Source organism: Parasteatoda tepidariorum, chromosome 2 (assembly GCF_043381705.1).
Source record: "Parasteatoda tepidariorum isolate YZ-2023 chromosome 2, CAS_Ptep_4.0, whole genome shotgun sequence".
Taxonomy (NCBI): domain Eukaryota; kingdom Metazoa; phylum Arthropoda; class Arachnida; order Araneae; family Theridiidae; genus Parasteatoda; species Parasteatoda tepidariorum.
Genome location: NC_092205.1, coordinates 4,765,397 through 4,788,907, shown reverse-complemented (window position 1 = coordinate 4,788,907; position 23,511 = coordinate 4,765,397). Strand labels below are relative to the sequence as shown.

The 23,511-nt window shown below is 25.7% G+C and overlaps 2 long non-coding RNA genes across 2 annotated transcripts in view; one reads left to right on the top strand and one right to left on the bottom strand.

Annotated features, from left to right (window-relative positions):
• LOC107448039 (uncharacterized) overlaps positions 1-18,182 on the bottom strand; it is a 23,744-nt gene extending 5,562 nt beyond the window's left edge. Inside the window, exons 1-2 of the long non-coding RNA XR_001584614.3 lie at positions 18,062-18,182; positions 1,603-1,635 (exon numbers count right to left, since the gene is read on the bottom strand). This is a non-coding gene — a long non-coding RNA (uncharacterized lncRNA). The remainder of the gene's footprint in view (positions 1-1,602; positions 1,636-18,061) is intronic.
• LOC139424925 (uncharacterized) lies at positions 12,909-23,511 on the top strand. The gene is made up of 2 exons (XR_011636042.1): positions 12,909-13,449; positions 18,882-23,511. It is a non-coding gene; the product is annotated as an uncharacterized lncRNA (long non-coding RNA).

Sequence of the window (23,511 nt, the reverse complement as noted above, 5' to 3'; positions counted from 1 at the left end):
TAATTTCTTTTTCACTAACCTTTATTTACTTTATTCAATTTCTTTTATTTTCTGATTTTGTAAATGATACGTAATGTACTTTAAGTATTTTTATTTTAATAGAAAGGAAAATCAGGAAATAAATAAAATTATTGAAGTAAATTTAAATTGCTTAAGGTGACAAGGGACTTTCAAAGAAGCAAAAATTTGTCAAAAAATCGATATTTTACATTTTATATTTTTGAAATTTAGGCATTTAACTGAACATTTTAAAAAAAAATTTTCTGGAATAAGAGCAAAATTGATGAAGTTATGGCCATTTCAGTTTTGACCACGCCCCTTTTTTTACCTTTTTTTGTCTGCAGGTAACTGTTAAAATTAGTTTAGTTTAAAATTAATTTAAAATTAGATGAATATTTTGTTAATTTTTTTAAAGAAATTTAAAGTATGCAATTATTAAACTAGTTCATTAGACAATATTTATAGGTATTTATATTAAAAANGAGAAAAGAGCCACCCAGAAAGTTCCAAAATAATATTCTATTCATCTTTTTACAATTTAATCCTTCGCTTTCACGTAAATTTTCTATTTGTTCAAATTGGAAAGCGCCATTTAACTTTGAATATTTTTCCCATGGATTCAACAGTTTTCCTATTTTGTGTTTATCATGGCTCATTACCGAAATTTCTTAAATAGTTTGCTAAGTTGCTAAAACGCCGGATTTAGCAACATGAATTCCACTGAAATTGTGGAGATCAAGAGTGTTCCAATTTCTCATTAGGTCATTAAGACATCATCGATCACGTGCGTACTGACAGCCAATCCTATTCATGGTCAAATCACGATGACAGTTTTAATCCTCTTTAAGGCTTTGCTTTAGACATGGGCAGTAATAAGAAGGGTTATATATATATATATATATATATATATTAATGATTTTGCTTTACATGTCCGCCATTGTTATTGGAAGTTATTAGAAGCATTGTTACATTCCACTACATTTCTTATTTATTTGTTACAAGACTTGTTGTTGTACCATAAATAAAAATAAATGATTTAAGAAAATATTAAATCCTGGAAAATTTTTGGTGGTAATCTTAATTATTCAAGACAATGAATGATTAAGGTTTACGATGGAGTAGTTAATTATTTATAATAATATAATTAATAAAATTTGTGTTGATTCTGTCAAAATAAAAGTTATCGGCATTAATCTCAAAAAAGCTTAAAATCAATCTATTTTATGCAAAAAAAAGTTTAGAAATTTTTTTTTTGAACAAAAGCATCACTTGAGATTTAAATTATTGAAACATATTATTATTATTACGACATATAGGTCATTCTCTAATCGTAAGTACAGGTAGTTCTTTATACTACAGTTTATTTATTTTTTTTAAATGATCATTACTATGATGAAAAAAAAAATCTAAATTCATAATATTTTGAAAAAAATAAATTTTTTCCCTTCCATTGAAAAATAACTAACTAAAAATAAATAATAAAAGCAAGTAAAAAAAAAGCTTTAAACGCTTTTGGGGAAGTGAGAGAGTAGAATAAATTAAATTTGAATTGTACAAAAAGTTATGACAAAAAAGTTAAGCGAAGAAAATTACCATACTTACTGCAAAAGTATAAACAGAATAGATTAAAACAAACTGAAAAGAAAGTAGAGAAAAAATTGTAATTTTGAAACTACATACATTTTTAATGATAATTTCACTGAAATAATAATAAGAATAAATTAAACAATAGTAATAAAACAGACATTTTAGTTTGATTTTTAATTTTACTTCTTGTTAAACTAAGCAATTTTATAAATAATAATATCTATAAATATAGTTTTAATAATACCTAAAGAATAATAAAATGAAAAAAATACATTAAATTGTGTAGTTTAACATGATATTAAACCTTTTAATATTCATTAAACACTAAAAAAAACTTCAAACAATCATAACACTGAATAAACAAATTATAATATTTTTGTAAGCAATTTTTTTCGGAGTAAATGAATTTTATAGTTGATAGAATAAGAATCGGTATGTATAGTTGGAGAAATTAACACAAGCTATTGAGCTTGTATAATTTATTTTAATTTTTTGCTTACTCTATGTCAGAAATATTATTTTCTAGTTTTGCTGGAAATTTTAATAGTATCCTTGGCACACAATAAAAAATGGCTTTTTCTGAGAATTTCTTTTAACGGCATAAATAATATAATAACATGTTCAAGATCATAACAGAAATAATTATGCAACGCATTCAAAACTTATAGCTATAGGTATAAAAAATAAAAATTGAGCTCGTAGAGATAACAGTATAGCTGGTGTTGTAGTTCCTTCAATTTCGAATCCCGTTAGTTTCTGTTCTATATTTTCCATCTATATTTTTCGCGTCCTGATTTCATCCCGAACACGCAACAATCGTCTTCTAGTCCTACTTTTTTTTTTCCAGATTTGTTTAAATACTTATCGGTCACACGTTAATTATTTAACGGATCAATTAACAAATCCTAGTAATAGTTTTAATGGGCATAACATGAAAAAAAAAATTTTTTTTTAAGGGGGTTAAAAGGGAGCATGCGTTTTTTGTTTTAGAAAGTTAGTTAATTTTAATTAAAACATAAGATAAGTTGGACACTGACGCTATATATATATATATATATATATATGTATATGTGTGTGTGTGTGTGTGTATATATATATATTTCTTCTTCTTTTTTTNCGATATATATATATATATATATGCCCTTAAATCTAAAAGAATAAAATTACGTGTAATTACCATCTGCCGCGCTTTTTGATATTTTAATGCTGTCATCGAGAACAAATATCGGATGCTTAAAAAATATCACACTCGAAACAATACTAAGGAGCAGCTCCTTTCCCCCTTAGTCAAAGTAAATTTTAACCACTCTTCTATCTTAGATAAGATTTTCTTCATTTAATTATGAACTAATTAAGTAGTTTAATGAGTCATTAATTATAATGTATTAATTATTGTTAAGTCTAATTCATTAATCATAATTATTAGGTTGAATGACTCTAGTAAAACTGGAAACAGTTTCTGTCATTAAATAGAATGAAGAATGTGTGAATAGAGTTATAGAATGAATAGTTTTTATCAGTTTCCACACCAATACTTTATCGATTCATTTTTATTATAATTTGAAGAAAAAAATAAATTTTAAAATGTTTAAAGATAAATTTTATTAAAATTTTAATTTGTACTTCAAGTATAAAAAAATGAAGGAAATAAAAACTGTTATATACGTGATTTTTTTATTCATAGAAAAAATTGGTATTGGGGAAAATAAGCTATATGTTTTATTTATTTATTTTTTTAAATTTATATATGAATTAATTTTTTCAAATACTTAAGAAAAAATATTTTAAAAATTAATAAATAAAACATTTGAAATTAAATACTTTTATATAGTTTTAATTAACCTGAGTGAACTTACGTCTAGCAATATATTTATTATCAAATTATTTAGGAATTTAACATTAATAATACATTTTATCACTGATAAAAAAAAATTAAGAGATTTCTGCAAATAACGCGGAAAAGGCAGATTACTGTTCTATATTTGATTATAAATGAGCTAAATAAAAAATGGCGTCTTTCTCCCTCTTCTTTCCTTGTTCTGATAGTACAAAATTAGTACACGGCGGCCATTTTGAGGTCGTTTCGCGTACGAAGTATAATAATCTGTAAGAATTTCAAGAAGAGAAACAGGAGCAGGAACTCGTGAACCATGTCGTCAAATTACCGAATCCGGTTCTCCTCTTACAGGGTTGCAATTTTTCTTTACTCTCTCTCAGTTACAAAAAAAGTCGCCAAGATTTTTACTATCCTGAATGAATGAATAATACCTTGAGGGTAAATGAAAACAAGACTGATTTCTAGGTTCCGTTTCATCTTTTTCTTTTATTATTCTTTGAAAAGGCATGCAAAGAGCTTTCTTCATATATTCTTTAATCCAACTGCTTGCATTGAGCAAGAAATTTGAAATTATTGTTCAGAAACAAGGAAACAAATTCGCTAGGTTTTAAATTTTTTTAAAATTATAATTAGAAAGCAAATTGAATTAGAACAATAAATGATACATCAATTTTGTTAATTACTTACTTTTAACAGGTGCGAAGATTTATTTTTATGATTATTTTTTTCCTCTTCTTAAATGTTCTACTTTATTCTGCTTAAAAAAAAGCCTTTTTAATTTTTATTTTTATCTGTTTGAAATATTAAAATGAAATGAAATGAAATTCGGTACATATTAATAAATTGTTTGACATATTTTTTTATAATGCAATTGGAGGCTTGCAAGCGACGTCACGCTTGGGTAAATCTTGACATTAGTCACGATTCAGCAGCTAATCAGGTTCGACACCCACACGTGTCATCGCTTAGAAGTATTCAATTAAATCTGATCTGAAAATTGATTAATCGTGATAATAATCCTCGCCTAATAGCTGTAAAGTTAACAAGCAATACACTACCATGAGATTTGAGCCATCTTCTTAAGTTGCAGGTACCCAATTTCAGAATGGACATAACTATTCTGCATCTAGTTAATAAAATAGACATGTATTTTCTTTTCGAATAAAATTAGACTAATGATTTAAAATTTATTATTATATATTTTTTTGTATTGCTTTATAAAATCTGTTAAAATTATTAAAATTGAATGAATTATTTCAGATACTTTTTTTTTTGGTTTCTGTTAGGAAATTTTCTTAAGAAACTGTTTTAATACAATTTAAAAAGTGATTTCTAANATCTGTTAAAATTATTAAAATTGAATGAATTATTTCAGATACTTTTTTTTTTTTTGGTTTCTGTTAGGAAATTTTCTTAAGAAACTTTTCTAATACAATTTGAAAAACGATTTCTAATTGTTCAATGTGTAAGGAAAAAAAAAATATTTGGAGCTAACGAGATCAGACAAAAAAAAAAAAAAAAAAAAAAAAAAAAAAAAAAAAAAAAAAAAAAAAAAAAAAAAAAAAAANGAGCCTCCGTCTAAAAAAAAAAAAAAAAAAAAGAAAAGAAAAGAAAACGTAATTTCTCTGAATATATATATCCTTTATTTCTGCGGATTTGGATTCTTGATCCTCAAAATATGGGTGATATCCGCACCACAATTTGAAGAATATAGTCCCATATGTTTAATCTAGAGCGGTCGAAAGTTCAGACCCCTTAATGATAAATACACTTTCTGAGGGTTTCGTTACACCTCTTGGGCTATTAATCAAACTTTTTTTTTTTTGCTCTGAGTTGTAAAACTTGTTAAGGCAAAAATAATCTCCTGCAAAATTGTATATTTTTAGATTATTTATTATTTTGTCTATTTAAGGTAATAGCGATCTAAAATTTTTGCATTGCATTGTATACCTATACAATAACTTATTATTTTGAATTAAATACTGTTAAATGACAAAATTTACTATTTTAGCGAAATCGGCTAAACAGTTTCTGAGTTATAAAAATTTTAAAAAAAGTCTTAATTTTACATTTTTAGTCTTTAATTAATCGGTTGATTTCATTTAAGTTTTGGATTTTGTTGAAATGACTTAGTTTAAAATAATATTAACATTTGTGTACCCTGCAGTGTAAAATTTATCGATTAAAATTAAATAAAATAATACAAAATAAAACATAACTATAAAAAGTTTATTCTTTGGGTAGGATTATCTTTGAACGTCTTTCTTAATTTGAGTATAAAATCTTTAATTTGTTTAAATTAGCAAAAAAAAAAAAAAANAGACTAAGACTATGTCAAAAAAAAAAAAAAAAAAAAAGTTAAATAAATAAAAGTAAAAGGAAATTAATATTAAACGGCTCTTGCTTCATTCAATGGAAGAATAACTTTCATTGAAAAATAAAATTACAGCTCATTTAAAAATAAGTTTGCTATACTTTTAGAAGTTCATTTAATCTACAAAGAGCAATATTTAAGAAGAACAATATTTTATTACATTGATTTATGTTTCCTTGAAAACTATCCCGCTTCTCAGAATTATGTTCTTTTTTATTCACTGGAAAAATTCAAAGAAAACAACTAACTTTTTTTTCAATAAAATTGGAGGTGTTGGAAAGGAAAATTGCAGCATGTACGAAATATTTAACAATCAAAATAAATGTTGATAAAAAAAAGCTTTTTTTTTTTAATTTTGTTCAAATCTTGTTGACTGAACAATCATTGCAAAACTCAGATATCTTAAAAAACGCGCTGGAAATTGATAGCGCTTAAGACATAGCACAGATTTTCTTTTTATTGTTTCCTAAATTATCGATTAGAATTGTAATTGAAATTTTGTCAATATTTTTCGAATTTCAGCATAATTTTTTCAATCTGTGTCATTTGTATGTTCTATGAAATATGTTACTAGCAAAGTTTGAAATCTGGCATTCTATAGAATGCCTGGGCATTGTATATAATGCCTAAAACTGACCGGCAATATATAAAATGATTTATATTTCACACAATTCCTAAGCATTCTATAGAGTGCCAAATGAGAAACAGGCAAAGTAGAAAATCTTCTGTGGCCATGCTAGTAAAGGTGATGAAATGGATATATTGTGCAATATTTGTTTCTAAACTGAAAATAATTGTGACTTAAATGTGAATTTTTTATAGGAAAATTTCGTTTCCCTTAATAAGAAAGGCATAAATTATGTTCTGTACAAATTTCATTTTTCTTTACACATTTTGAATAATTTTTTTTAATAGCACTCTCATTATTTTTTCAGAACAACATTTTTATTTTTGAGAAATGCACATAATTTACATAATAACCTCATCTGGACGTTTTTTTTTCATACTTTGCCTAAATAGCATTCGTCATTCTACAGAATTCCTAGGTCTTATATACAATGCCTAGGGAAAGTATGTAATACTTCTCATATTTCAAACCTTGCCTAAAAACATCCGGCATTTTATACAATGTCGGCGTTTCATACTTTGCCGGTAAAGCATATATAAGAAAAGTTTTTTGATTTACATAAAGCCTAGAAGAGCCAAAGAGATGGATTAGGTGTGTCAACTCACATCCCCCTCGAAATTTCAAAATGTCGGCAAATTTAACGAGTAATTTTTGATAAAATAAAATTTTCCTTTAATTTTCATACAAATTTTTATTATCGTTAACAAAATAAAATGGTAGAAATGTTCCCTTATACTGTGTTGAATGGATTCAAGAAATAATTTCCATTCTAAGCGCGAGTGCTACTTTGTAATTTATTCGTACGTAAATTATTAATCGATAAAACACAAATATAAATATAGATATGTAATCCGCCCAAAAAAATAGTGGCCAAGTTGGTTATCAAAAGATGTTTTTTCAGAAATTGTTTAACTTCATTCCTCAGAACTCAAATTATTCCGACAATTTTGGAAAAGAAACCACGCAGACATCTAACATATTTATTTATACATGTAACATGTCTGTTTGTGGATTTTGATTCGTATCAGCTACGTCATTTCATCAACAGAATCATTTTGCCAATAATTCACTAAAATTATATGTGATTTCTTAGATTTAAATAATTCATCATTAAAAACATTTAAATTATGTTCTTCAAACTCAATATATAACTCAAAATATTTTTTTTACATAACATTATGATTCTGAATACTTTGTGCAAATTCGAATTTGGCACTTTTCAAGTGCTGTTACTCAGTATTATGTATTTTTCACGTTAGAAATGCGTGGAATTTGAAGATAGAAGTCTCCTCTATTACTACAAAATTTTTTTCGAATTTTAAAACAATCTCAGAGTGTGTTTTGTTTATCCAATGTCAACAACTTTCCGAGAACGTCAGACGTCGAAAAGTGTGCGTGGAAACTTTAGCTGTGAAATACAAAGACATTGATAAAACAATTGTCAGAAGTGCAAAATTTTTTATTTATACATTAATAAACAATTATATCATGTTAGAGTTAAAAAAAATTAAAATTATTAACAAATAAACGGAAAATGAAAAAAAATGCACTGTGGGGCTACTTTGTGCAAAGTTTCATTCTTTTTTTTTTCGGCATAAAAATTGTCAGACGTTATAAAAAAAATACCACGATCGAGAAATTACCGTGATTACACTTTAGAAAAGCTGCAACAATGTTTGCAAGCAGTTGCTGGTGGTATGTCGATTGCAGAAGCTTCTCGGAAGTACAAAATCCACAGAAATACTATCTCTAATAAAATTCACAAGAAACACGTGAAACTTCCTGGTAAACTATTATTTTTCTTCTAATGAATTAATCAAACGATTTAACACCTAAAAATATATTTTATAGGACATCAGGTGATTTTGACAGAAACTGAAGAGCAAGTTCTGTCATGTTCATTCAAGGATGTTATGTTCAAATTTAACAATATTATAAATGTTAATGAATATGTAATAATTATTATTTTTAAAATTTCATCCATTTCAATGTTTAAAAATGTATATGGTTTCCTTTTGTTTAAACTCAAATGTTTTGAAATAAACATTCTTTTTAAGAAAAAATTCTTCAAAAAAAATGGTTTTTTAACGCTGAAAATTATTTTCAAACTAATATCTTTACATATCTTGATGTTTTTGTCATTAAAAATGTCAACAATTAACTTTTTTAACAATTTTATATCAATATTTTACTAAACACTTGATTATTAAACTGAATTCCTATCGCTGCACAAAGTAGCCCCACTTGGGGGCTACTTTGTGCAAGGTACGTTTTGACTTATTATTTGTAAATATTACATGCAAATAATGCATGTAATATTTACAATAATAATATTGATCAAATTCACTCGTCTGAGTCCAGTTATGAATATAACATCGATAAATTTTACTAAAGTTTGAATTAACATAGTTTTTTTACATGTCAAAGTTCAAAAACTGCGAAATACTGCAAAAAGTAGCCCCGAATGACGGTATTGTTAAATTATTATACGAAAATTCATTTTCTTTACCCTTAAAAAAAACGAGTAGAGTTGAATATGAACTTACAGTATTGCTACATATCAAATTAAAATCAATAATAATTAAGAATTGCAGTCGTTTATCGGCCAGCGTAGCTTAGACGCTGTAGTTACGGACTGAGGAAAGGGAAAAAAGCACTGTAAAGAGCAATTTGTTAAATAAAGCATACATAAAGCACTGAAAAAAAGTAAGGGAAATAAAAAGAGGTTCTTTTTAATTCAAAACTGACCTCAAAAATTCGAATGTATTTAAATATTACTTTAAAAATTAATTAATTTGTTAAAACTATTTTGAAGTTAACGGAAAAAAACATTAAGAATCTTAAGGAGTTCAAAATGTTCTCAGTTCTAATAATTTCACCTATTGTATTGTAATATAATTATCAAATGAAATTTTAAAAATTGTCTCAAAATGAAACACTTCATCAGTTTTGTTAATAATTTACAAGACTAACCCTCCGAGAAACTACTGTTAAAAGATGCATTAAAGCTTACCAGACAGGAGCTTACTTAGGATGTTATCGCCCTGGAGAAACATAAAGGCATTTTATCACGGTTAATAAAAATAATGCTTCGTTTAAGAAAGCATATATTAAATATCGTATTTCTTAAAATTTCAATCAGATTTTGCAAAGTGTTTCCGCGTTTAACGATCGAAACTCTGACAAAATGTATAAATAATACTAAATATTATTTAACAATAATGCTGCAACGCAAATTCTTAATACCACTGATAATAAAAAGATTAATATTATTATTTAATTATTGCAAGCTAATTACTGAATAAATGAAGTCAGTTATTATATATTTTTTTTATCTAACTCAGAACATAAATGTAACTAAAAACATCAAAGGCTGAGAAAAAACTTGTCGAATGAAAAGTGAATTAATTTAGATCAAAAAACATTTTTAAAAATAAATTATTCTCCGCAGTCCTTATTATTTATTTGCAAGTAGATACCCTAATTACATCTTTTATAAGTTTTAAAACTATTTGTATTGAAATAAGTGTGTATGAAATTAATAGGGTATAATTGAAATAAATTTATTGACATACTAACAGCAAATTATTTTACATACTAACAATGATCACATTAAAATATGAAAATGATATGAAATAACTAATGAAAAATTATAATTTTAAAAGTTAAATTTTTATGTACATTTTAACTGTTGAAAAAAACCCAACGTAATATTGCTTTTTTTTCAATTTTTTATTTATTTATTTTATTCTTTATGTATTAATTGATTTCTTAACCCTTAGCACTTCGAGTACTTTTTAATGCTGTTTGAACTAATATAAACACTAAATCATTTAAAATGCATAAAACAGTATTTTTATATAATTCTTAAAATAATGTGAATAAGATATGAAATGTTTAATTTTGGAGTGATAATTGTTGATGGCGTCTCAGAGGCAACATCGGAGTGCTAAGGGTTAATTTTGATTATAAAATATTTATTGTCAGTGAAAATCAGTGAGATTTGATGTCAATGGTTAATTGTTGGGGCAGGGATATCCTGGTCGATAGGGTGCTGGGCCCATGTCCAAGAGGTCGTAGGTTCGATCCTCGCCGGCCGAAGATCCCCCGTGTAGTAAATGGTGACTGAAGCGCGTTAAATCTGTCGAGTCTCAAAGTCCTCCATGCCTCCCATAACAAATCAAAACCTCTGGGGGTACTGATCCAGGAGTTTCCTTGTCTTCCGGACTGGTTCAAAATTACAAGGCTACGGAGTTGAACANGTGTAGTAAATGGTGACTGATGCACGTTAAATCTGTCGAGTCTCAAAGTCCTCCATGCTCCCATAACAAATCAATACCTCTGGGGGTACTGATCCAGGAGTTTCCTTGTCTTCTGGACTGGTTCAAAATTACAACGATACGGAGTTGAACATTAGTTGTTTTAAACCCAATATTGGGTCGGCTGTTCAACGACGGTTATAAAATAAAATAAAATGGTTAATTGCTGGGACTGGGACAGCCTTGTTGGTAGGGCACTGGGCCCATGTCCAAAAGGTCATGGGTTCAATCCCAGTGTATTAAATGGTGACTGATGCACTTAAAATTTGTCGGGCACAAAGTACTCCATATTCCCATAACTAATCATACCTCTGGGGGTACTGATCCAGGAGTTTCCTTGTTTAATGGATTGGGTTCAAAATTACAAGGCTACGCAGTTGAACATTGGTAATCGTAAACTCAAAATTGGATCGGCTGTTCAACGACGGTTATTAAATATAAAATGGTTTATTCTCACAGCCTAGTATAATATATTAGATAACGCAGTACTGTGTAAATAATATTTTTTAGATAAATCCATAACTTAAAATCAAAGATTTCTTTAATTAAATATTTTTAAAACATGCCAACCTTGATTATTATTGTTTATTGACATTTTTCAGAGTACTTCTCAAGAGTTGCCTTCCATGCACGCACTCACAAATCGCCAATATTTAAAATTTTTACTACAATTAATTTCTACGTCGTCTCTGAAAGTTAAAAGTTGATAAAAAGTTTCGTGTTGTTATTTTAAAAATTACACTTCTAAAAAGGAACTTTAGCTAATATGAAATTAGACACATTTGGAAATTTAAATTATAATAACTCGTATGAATTTTTTGTGCAAGGAATAGTAAAAATATATCCACCAATTAGAAAAGGTTAAGAAAAATTTGTAATATAACTATTAATCAGTCTTGAATTTTTGGAGGCCTAGGATCTCCTATTTTGCTCACTTCTAAGCACTGCCCTGGGTAGACTGCTATAGCTATTAAACGTTTTAACATTTAAATGTGATTTCATTGAGTAAGACTTTTCAGATTCAGGTTAGTTAATGTTAGTTCATAATAAAACAGTAAGCTGTGAATTAAACTAAAGCAGAGAGCTCATAACTGTTTATTAAATGTTGAGTTTGGAGATTTTAAGTGTTTTGAAATAAAATTTGTATGATGCAAGTTGTTATTTTAACTGTTCTAGGAAATTACTTATTTGCATAAACTATATTTGCGAATAAAAAAACTTACAATCTGATTGATTTTAATTTCTAAAACCGAAAAACTAAATTTAATATTTAATTAAATAATAAGACTTAATTAAACATTTCAATGTGCACTAAAACATTATATTTTGATGTATGAACAGTGACTGAAAAAAATCCCTTTAAATCTGTATTTTACATTAAAATTGGTCGATTCATTCATTCGATATAAAGTTTATTTATTTATTTATTTTTACCGACGTGAAAAATTTAAAAGTGAATTATTTTCTGAAAGCAGAATTTTAAAACAATCCTATAAAGCCATCCTGTAATCGGAAACTTGAATTACTTTTCTTTACTTATTATCACATTGCAATAAGTATTCAGCTTCAGAATTAACTACAGATTCCTTTAAAAAATATAGCTTTTTTTGAAAAGTTTTTTGGTTAAAAATAATTGGAAGTAATAACTAAACAGAAATGAGTTGATAACTTTAAATATAATATTAAAATGAAAACAAAAATATTTTTTGTTGTTTCCTTTTATTCATTAATTATTAGTTTCAAATGTCTGGACCCCATAAGCCAATACTTGAAGAAACTCAATTTTTTTTATGTCAAAATAAACATAATGCGAATTTTTATATAAATTTGAAAAAGAAGCCTGTAACTTATTTTAGATGAGATTAAAAACTATGAGCAACATCATTTGATAAAATCTGATTTAGACCTCTCTTAAAGTTTTATCAATTTCTCGCAAGATGGCGCAGTGCTCCAGACAGGTGGAAATAATAAAAAATAAGGCTGACATTAGCAGAAATACGATTCCGATTTCTTTAGTAGCGAATTATTTTGATGAACTGTCATTTCATTTGTAAATTTGATTTTAGTTTTTGTTTCGGCTTTGTTTACATTTCATTCCAAAAGAAACCTAAAACTATTTGTAGTCTCTCCATTTCTTTGCTCTTTATTCTTTAGTATAGTTTAAATAATTAGCTTTTAAACATTGCATTATTAGTTTTTTAATATGAATGAATCTATTTGCTGATTATGTTTTTTTTTGCTAATTATAAAAGCTTTAACTTTAAAATTTCTCGATATGTATAATGCACTTTCTTATTAGATAATGTTTATGTCAAATCGCTTATATATGTGGCATATTTTTTTTTTATAATTTAGTAGCAATATTGTGTTTTAAAAGCTGGTACATTCTGGGGGTTTAAAAGGATTTCATGTTGTCATTCTTTTATTCTGCTGGTTATATGTGTATATATATATATATTTTATTGTGATTGCAATAGTCGTAAAATTAATTTTAATATTATTCTATGTTTTTCCTTTTAAGCATGAGAATTACGTGGTCGTTGCGTTAGATTATGTCGAATTAATTTCAAAGAACTGTGATTATGTGAGTATTTATAGTTTAATGAAATGTGTTATCTTTTTTTTTTTTTTACATGTGGATGAACGAATTCGGGCTTTTGGGATTTGAGGAATCGAGAAATATATTTAGATCTTTGTAATGACTGTATGTATGAACTGTTTGAAACTATAATTATTTCATGTTATGAATTATCTATAAATGCTTTAAAAGTTTAAACACAACTTTAAATCTTAGAAAAATAATTGATTAACACAAAATTAAATATTTTAGATAGCTGAATAATAGTGTGAAAAAAGGAAATTTCTTTGTATAATTTTTAGTATAGAGGTACCTATGTTTCATTCTTTTAAATTTTAAAAATTGTGCACTTATTTTTGTTAAATTTATTGAGTAATGATTATATTCATTTATTACTGAGTCATTTGTATTGCTCATTGAGTTCAATTCAGTATTACTTGATATGTAAGAAATATCAGAAGTCTTTTTAATTATCTAGGAATAATGTGCTAGTGTGTTAATTTTTTTATGATTATAACGATCTTTTAATTGATGTAAGAATGAAAATTATACTACTGTTAATATTTTATCAAATATTTGAATTATTATAGCAAATATTCTGCCAGTTTCTTTATTGTTCCTAAAATATTCCATAGTTTTGTCTCAATTAGTTATTTATTAATTATGAGTAAATATTTGTGATCATGTTACAATTGTATTGCAATTGTCATGTTGCAATTGTTTTTGATTTAGTAAAATAGGTGTGATATTGAGCACTTGATATTAAATGACATTATAAAGACAAGTTGAACACTTGTCATTCAAATAACACATTGAAATTATTAAACAAATATTTGGTAATACAGTTACATTTCAAATGTTGTTTTATATATAAAATATTCATCAATGTATTCAGAAAATCTTTTTTATACTCATATTCTTATGCATATAATACAGTTGTTATAAATGTACTGACTTATGCGCTTCATATAGTTATTCGTTGGTTGTCATTTAACTAATAAATATTTTGAATCTCATAAATATTTTTGTCAATAAAATACAATACATTACGCAAAATGAAAAACGGAATATCTTTATAACTTTTGATCTAATGATTAAATTTTCACGTACTAAGATGCAATTGTAATGATTCTAGAATATAATCTTAAATTTGCTATGCCACTCAATTTATGCAGAGGATATTTAAAATTAAGAAATCAGGTATAGAAATGTGCTTTTTTTAATAAGCACATCTTTTTCTTCAACAGATTAGGATATTTGATCTTTAAAATGTGAGCATTACACCTCAATCTGAAAAACATGGGGTAAGTTCAGGGGTAAGAGCAGTCGAAATTTTGCGATCTTTCATATTAATTTCACCATACCTCTGAAATGGTGCATACTATACTTCTGAATCAAGTAGTTTTTGCTCACAATTATGAAATTCATTTATCCAAAGAAAATTCTGCAAAAAAAAAATATATATATATAAATATTTTTTATTATTTATATTAATAATTGTCCAAAACATCTGTGGATTACGAGATATTAAAATTTTTTCATCACTCTAATTTTATGTAATTTTAAGTGAAATTTTTTTAATGGAATTGGTCAAATAGTTTTTAATAAATGAGTATTTAAAAATATGACTTTTGGTTTGATTGTCTATTCAGCATTTTAGAAGTGAAAATAACATTAAAGGATCCAAAGTGTTTATCACTCTCATAACCAAAATATTAGGATCATATTTTAAAACTCAGCATCACTACAGCCCATAGAGGGCCAAGGTCTACTGTGCCCATCTCAGTTTTCTTGAACTTGGGCTCTGGGGTGCAGGAGCAGATTTTCTGGTTAGGTGGTCAGCTGAACGCGGAACCCCCAGTGTTTAATTCCCAAGCATGTTTGGTACTCATTTATCGACCCACTGAAGGGATGAAAGGCTGAGTCAGCCTTGCCCGGCCCGAGGATCGAACCAAGGACCTGTGGCATGACAGCTCGAAGCGCTACCGCTCAGCCACCGGGTGTCAGGATCATATTTTACCTGTTGCTAAAACATCTCAATTTGTTGTAAAAAATGTATAATCAGAGAATATTAGGAAAAAAATTGGGATAAAGTTAGCCAAAAAGAAAAAGGTATTTCAGAGAAAGTAAGCTTTTGTGTTTGATTTAATTGCTTTAAATATTGCCTGATTAAACTAAATAACATTTTAAAGTCAATTCGTGAAAACATTAAGATTACATATTTAGTGCAAAAAAATCCCATCATTAGTTCAAAAGTTTTTGGTGTTCTGTTTTTCATTTTGCACCTAAGCATAGTTTTTGCAAAAATATTTTAAAAACATGCAGTGAAGACATGAAGATTCCTAATTTTGCTTAAAAAGATTGTTGATTATGCTAAAAACAAATTGTTGTTATAAATTGATAAGCATTTATGGTAGGTAAGCAATGTAAAGTATTGTAAAAATCATAAAGGCAGGAATAATTTAGTAACGTTACATAAGTCGATACATTTTTAATAAAATTTGTATATTTTCATTAAAATTGTTTATTAATTTTTTAAAATATTACATTTCTTATAATATTTTGTTTAATGTTTATTTTTAATAAACTTTGAATAAATTTTTAAAAAAAAAGTGTTTTTTTTTTTTAGTTACAAGACTTAAAAGTTATAACATTTTGTCATGGCTGCTTTAAATCTAGGGATTTTTGTGTATTTATTCTATCTATAATTTCAAAATAATGTGCCGTCGTTGACCGCATACTAATTTTCCTTTTTGGCAGCTTCAATTGAAATCAAAATTCAGTTTTTTAGGGACTTCAAAAGCCATTGCATTTCATTTCTTCATTTAGCTTTTTTCACAGCTAACTTAAAATCAAATGTAGTTTTGCTTATAAAAATAATTCCGCCTGCTAGTGTGAGTTTTTGTTATAATGAACTTTTACTGTAGAAAGGAATTTGAAGTAACTATTGAGAATAAACAATTTTAGATTTATTGAAAGTATCTCTTAATGCTATATTTTACATATCTTTTTAATGGTCAATGATTTAATCAATGATAATCAGCATATTCTTTGAAATGCATCTTACCCTATTAACCATTAAGAATTAATGAACTCAAACATTTTTTTTCAAATTTGAATTAATAGTTATTTTAGTAGTATTGGTTATAATTTTTTTATGTTTATAATATTTTATCAGTTTTTATATAACATCTTAATAATTTTCTGTTCAAAAATCTCATTTTCATACATAAATTTTTTTTTCTTCAATAGTACGAAAGAAACCTAATTTGTTACACAGAAAAACAATATCATTCCACTCTAGAGTTCGTAATCTACAGTTAAAGAGTGTGCAGAAAAATTAATTGATTATTTTAGAGTTGTTTCTTCTTTGTATATACTAATGAATTAGTTGTTAGTCTTAATGATCTTATAGTTAAATTTCCATTAGTTAAAATAACTTATTAATTTTTACACTGTATATTTTTATTTAAAGTAAATTTTTTTATTAAAATATTTATTTATGAAACTTTATTTGTCAATTATGCTGTATGAAATGAACTGAATTTGTTAATTTTATAATTAGTTGTGGTTTTATTTAAATTGAAATGTTTTTTATCTTTTAATAAGTGCAATAAATGAAATTTTATTGATAAGATTAATTACCAGTAGAGTTTTTTTAATTATAGATAACGTGATATATTATTATTTATTTTTAAATTATCTTATTGCTTAGTGTTATATAATTACACTATATTTTTAATGGCTATTTTTATTCCAGTGTCTTTATTCGGAAAATTTATAATTTCCTATTGATGCATAATAGTGCTGATAAATTATTTTAATATAATGAAATATAAATCATGCAGTTAACTGTAAAATGCATCCATAATTTATTCTTTAAGAAAATCATGTATGTTTATTGGTCTATAAAAATATGTTCAATTATTACTCAGTTATTATGATAGATTTCCTGTTCATCAAATTAAAAAGAATATTACTCCTTCATTAGTTTAATATTTTTTATAAATTATCTAATTTTTTATTTAATAGATAATGTTATTATAAACATGTATTTCTTAACATAAAATTATTGTTATTCTTTGGCCATACTGCAGATATTAATTAGGTAATAAAGTTTTAACAACAGAAGCTACTCTTAGGTGGCAACATAACATTTCATTTTCACAATTGAACAAACTACTCCAGTTTTTAAAGGTTTTGTTTTAAAACACTCATCTCTTCATTTATGTTTTCTGTATGCGAATATGTTTAGAATGATAGTATCAGGTGTTGTTTAAACTTGAAAATATTACAGTATGATCTATACATTTTAATACTAACTATGCACATTTTATATGTTCTATTCTATTTTTTGTATGTTCTATAATATTTCCATGTAAATATTTTTCATTCAAATTACATTATTTTAAACTAGTTAATTCTATATTACTTTTTAAAACAAATCTAAATTTTGTATCAATAAGCACAAATAAATATTTTTATGCATCAAAGCTTAATATAAACCAACATAGGTGATCAAACAAATATGTGCAAATAAATTGCGCAAATTAGTGAACTTAGTAATGCATGTTTTCCAGAAACATATTTGAATAACATTTTATAAGTAGTATAATTATAATTAATGTTGTTCTTAATTTATAAAAATAAATATGTTGCTTTTAATTTTAATAACATATGGTATTAATTTTTGTTATTTAAAATTATACTTTTCGTAAATTTTGTTTTAAAAACTTACTATGAGCAGTTTCATGTTAAGGAACATATTTAAGTAGTCTGTTTCATCAAATGTCTTGTGCAATCAGGGCTAAAGAGTTTCAATTTTTCTTCTATATATGCATGTTTCTTTCTTTTTGGCAGTTGTGCAAAGAGGAAGAAAAATCTCTTAGTCACAGTGTTTGTTTCGCAGCAGATTGGTAGAAATTGAAATATCTGAGATTAGGTGATACTAGCAAATTGGATGTTGTAGTGTATGCAATATGTTTTTTATATATACAAGTAATAGGATAGCCACAAACAATGATTAAATATAGCGTAATATTGAACACTTAGTCTTGTAATGAAATGGAAAATTTCACTATATTAGTATCTTGGATTATAAAGCTATGAAATATGTAAATATACTTTAAACGTAATTTTTTTTCTTAATCACATCATTTCCTCTGGAAAATCCTTTTTTCTTTCTTATTTTATTGCAAATTTTTAAATTATACTATTCTTTTAGAAATATAATAATGTTAGAATAAAGTAGGGTATGATAACAAACAAAGTACCAATAATGTAAAATGAACCTGTGAAAAATATAAAAGTAATTCTTTTGGTTTCATATGTTATTTTTCTTTCTGTGACAAATTTTACGTAGTTCTTCATATTATAATTCAATATGGCTTAAAATATTTTTGTTACAATATATTTTTTAAATTAAATTTAAAAATAAACCTTTTTGTGTTAAAAGAAACTATTTTAAAGTTTAACTTTAAATATTGCATTTCACATGTAAAAAAATTATAATTATGTTTCATTCTTAAAATATGTAATTTTTTTTCTTCTCTTTTTAGGAAATCCTAATAATCAATTCAAGCTTTTTGGAGGCCCTGAATCATATATAAGCCTTATTGTTACCAAAAGTCTGAGAAAACTTAGTAAGCAAGACAACAAGTTTAATTGTCCTCACTGTCCATATTCATCAAACATAAGTACAAACTATAAACATCATATGTTGACTCATTCAACAGAACGTCCTTTTACTTGTTCTGTTTGTGGAATGGGTTTCATTCAAAAACAAAATATGAAAAATCACATGGTACAGCATGTCAAGATGAAAAGTCCTATTAATAATATTTCAACAGACCAGTAATTTGTTTGATGCTATTGTATATTTGCTATTGATAAACCATAGAACAGAATTTAACCTTAGATATCTAAATTTAAATCAGTGTGGTTCAACAGTGGGTTCTAAATTAAGTATTTGAACTCACCTTGTAAAGGTTTCTGATTTAGAAGATCTAACTACTAATCTAAGTTCAATCCCAGCTTGTGCCATATAAGTATATCTCTTTTATATATATATATATTTATTTAAATTTGCTATACTTAAATGTATTTAGATGTTCTATCTCAACCTATGTTAAAATGACCAAACCTTTCTTATTTTATAAATTATTTTAAGATTAAAATATTCTCAATTTTTTTGAAGGAAAACATATTTTCTCAATTTCAAATGGTGTAGTCGACTAAAAATTGGTTCATTTGGTTATTAAATGTTTTTAATTATTTTTTTTAATAGAGAAATTTAACATGATTTGAAAGCTAAATTTATGTTCTAATTTTTTACAAAATTGGAAACCTTGTATTATATGCTGTTCTTTTCAAAAATAGAATTAAAAGTATTAAAAACAAAACAAACAGATTTTGTTAAGTAAATTATAATTAAATTTCATGATTTCTATTCTATTTTATTATTTTCTTTTGTATCAAGATTTAATGCATGAAATATAACTTTTCATACAAAATTATTATAAGAAATAATCACAGATTTTAAATAATGGCTATCTCAGCCTATTTTAAAGAAAGTACTGGAATGATTTTTGGCCTTACTCGATCTCTGGTATCTGCAAAAGTGAAAAATATACATTGATCAATAATTATTTAATTAAGATTTTATATTATAAAGCAGTATTAAAACATTTCCGCTTAATGAAATTTATGGGAAATTTTTTTTAAATAGTTGACCTACAAATTTTATTGATACACTGTGTTCACTTTTATTTAAGACTGTAAAATAATAATGAAGATAAATCTATGTAATTTAATTTTACAAGATCTTTTGTTGTTTTAAATAAAGTTTATTTTTCTTAATTTTTAGTCAAATTTTCAGAGATTTTTGTATTATGATAGCTTTTTTAATACATAATTTGTTATTTCTCAAGATCTGCTGATAGCAATAATATGAAAGTTACTTTGTACAATTGAAGCCATGCGTAGAATTGTATAATTTTGAAAATATATTTATTTTAAATGTGGTTCCAGAACATTTAAAATTCGCATCTACGCTTTTAATCATGCAATTAAAAAAAAACAAAACAATTGTAAGCCTAATTTTGATTTTTTTTCTCTTCATCTACGTTTTATGAAGATAATTATCAGAATATCACTTTTCTTAATTTGTTTTTTCAACTTGTAGAAAGTTAAATTTCAAATGCACAGTTAAAAGTGTTATTACATGATATATTAATAAAATTTTTGTTTTTAAATTTTGGCGTATTTATGATTTTTTTCCCCAAAGCAGTGTTTCTTTAATAAATATTTCTCTTGCAACTTTTTTTCCTTGGTAATTTTTTGTGCTATTGCTTTGTTTGCAGTTCAGAAATTATCAGTTTCTCAGACAAATGCTTCAATGAAACTGATTCTGTATATTATAATTAATTTTCTGCAAATTTGATCAAAAAAAATAAATTGTAAATAATCAATTTGAATTATGCAAATTATAGCTGCATAAATTTCAAGGAAACAAATCATGAATAATGAGTAATCTGATATATTTGTGTAGCATAATAATACAAAAAAGTAGACATTAGTTTTGATTAATGCTATACAATTTTCATGTTGGAATTGATAAAAGAATGGTAGTAATTCATGTTCGTAGTATGTGCTGTAGTCAAAAATGTTTTTCATTTATTTTTTAAGGAAAAAAAAAGAATTGTTAATATAATGTTTTTTAATGATAGAATTTTATTATTTTTTTTTTAAAATTAAATTTTACAGCTATCTTTAATCTGCTTAATGATATACATAATTCCTACTTGCTGTTTTTCTGTATAATTTTTCAAAGTATACAGTAGCATATATTTTCAGACACATATTATTACACATACAAGTAACTAAATTTGCATGGAAAAAGGATTATTCACAGTATACTGATTAACTGTTTAAATACTGAATTAATAAAAGGCAAACCAAAAAACGTGAAATTTGATTAATTTACTACTTATGCGGATCTAAACACAACAAAATAAAAAAAAATTGAGTGAAGAAAAATTTAATTGGGTTTTTAACAATGTTCCATTTATTGGAAGATTGGCAAGGGCATTTTTTACTGACTTTGGTCATATCAGCTGCGATTCAGTTCACACCTTCAGTCGGAACAAAATGTTATTCTCTTAGAAGTCTGTGAAAATGTAAAATATTATTTTAGGAAATGCATTAATAGTTTAAACTTTTTTAAAGGCTTAAAATGATAATATATTGATGAAATATTCTAAATATTCACCCAGAATAGTTTATGAAAAATGTCAAAAGGAGCACAATGAACATTAATGAAATGTTTGCAAATTTTTTTCTCCAGTTTTTTCAAATAATGTCGGCTTATCAAATTTCACTTTCTAACTCGATTTTATAACTGGACTTTCACTTTTATGTTTCTTATTACCCCCTTGACTCTAGAATTTGATTTTCCACTTCATCTCCTGCAATATTACTTTTAAAAACATTTTTCTACAGACAGAGAATGGAAAATTCATGTCAAAAGAAGTTGAACCTAAATATATTCATCCCTTTTTACATTCATTATTTATCTTGAATAAGTGTCATAATATCAATTGAATGAAATGAAAACAACATTACTCAATGAATTATTTGAAAATAGAACCCTTGAGACACTAATGTTTCAAAAATTGAACATTGGCTTTAAACTAAGATTTTGACTTTAAAATTCTTAAAATTTTTTTTTGAATTTGATGGCTAACAGAGGGTTATTTTATTACTTAAAAAGTTTGTAAGTATCGTAAAAATTGGATTTTTGGTGAATTTTATTACAAACAGGATGAAAATTTACGAATTAAGTTTCGAATTAATTTACGAATCAAGTTTCTAAAATTCATAAAAAATCAAATACTTATGAAAATGGAACCAAACTAAATGTTAAAAAAATGTATAATGTAAATTTTAAATGTATAATAATATTCGAACCTGGATTGCTCATTTAATTCAAACTCAAAGTGCCACTTTTAGAACATCAGCATGTAAACTGTTATCATATTGCTCATTTGAGAGAGTAATGATGAATGTAAAAGAGCCTCACCAGAAATGATATTTGGAAATTAACAGATTTTACCTTCGCTGTAATGATTTGTATAAACTTTCTTTCTTCCATAAGTTAAGGTCAAATGAACTTTATTTTCTTCTCGTTAAAGTTCTGGAAAGAATTGTATTCATTATAATTGTAAGCATGCTTTGAAAGATCAGGATCAATAATTTAGTTTCTCTCTTTCTTATCAATGCAAAATCTTATCTATTAATAATAAGTAAAGAATCCTAAGTGTTTTAATTCTTTTAAATAACAAACATTTTAGAGCTACGTTTTTGAGCAAAATGAGTATGTTTTAAAGCAACATGCTCATTTTTAATATTGCATAATTTGCTTCTCTCATTTATTAAAATAATGTGTTTGAAATTTTTTTTTTAAAAACAAAGATTAAAACTTTATTTGTTTATAATTTTATAGATAGTAAAAAATAACTAGAATACAATTTAAAAATTAAAGAATGAAATTTTGTTATCAAAAACATTTTATGATCTGCTGTCAGTAACTCAATCTGCCAAGTCTTTAAACAAGGTAATTTTCAATGAAGGGAGATGTTTACTTACTTAACAGTTTCTTTAGATCATTTAGATTCTAAACTGATTTTGTCAAAAGCACTTAAATGCAATAAATTTTTTTTACGTGAGTGTTTAATTTATAGTGTTAAAATGAATACATTATTGCTGATGTTGATGATTGGTAAAATAAATACATAAATATTTATTACATATGAATGCAAATGCTGCCATTTTTTAAAAATTGTGATCTCGATCTTTCAAAAGGTGCCATTGGTGTTATAAAATTTACTAGGATTTATAGCAATTCAAATGTTTCTCCAGCGAAAGTTAAAAAGATGTACCAGTGTAGTTATTGTGTTCAATATAATTTTTTTTCCTTCACGATTAAGAGCTCATTTACTGAGCAGACTATAAGTGTATATAGCAAAAATATTCTTTGAAATATGAAGTTTTCATAGATGAGCAATATTAATCATTTTAGTGCTTATATTTGATTAGAAATAGTGTACTTAAAATTGTTGCAATTTTAGGAGTTAGTGTGCAAGTTCCTAAAATGTTTTTAAATAAAACTTATCATTATTTGTGTCTGCA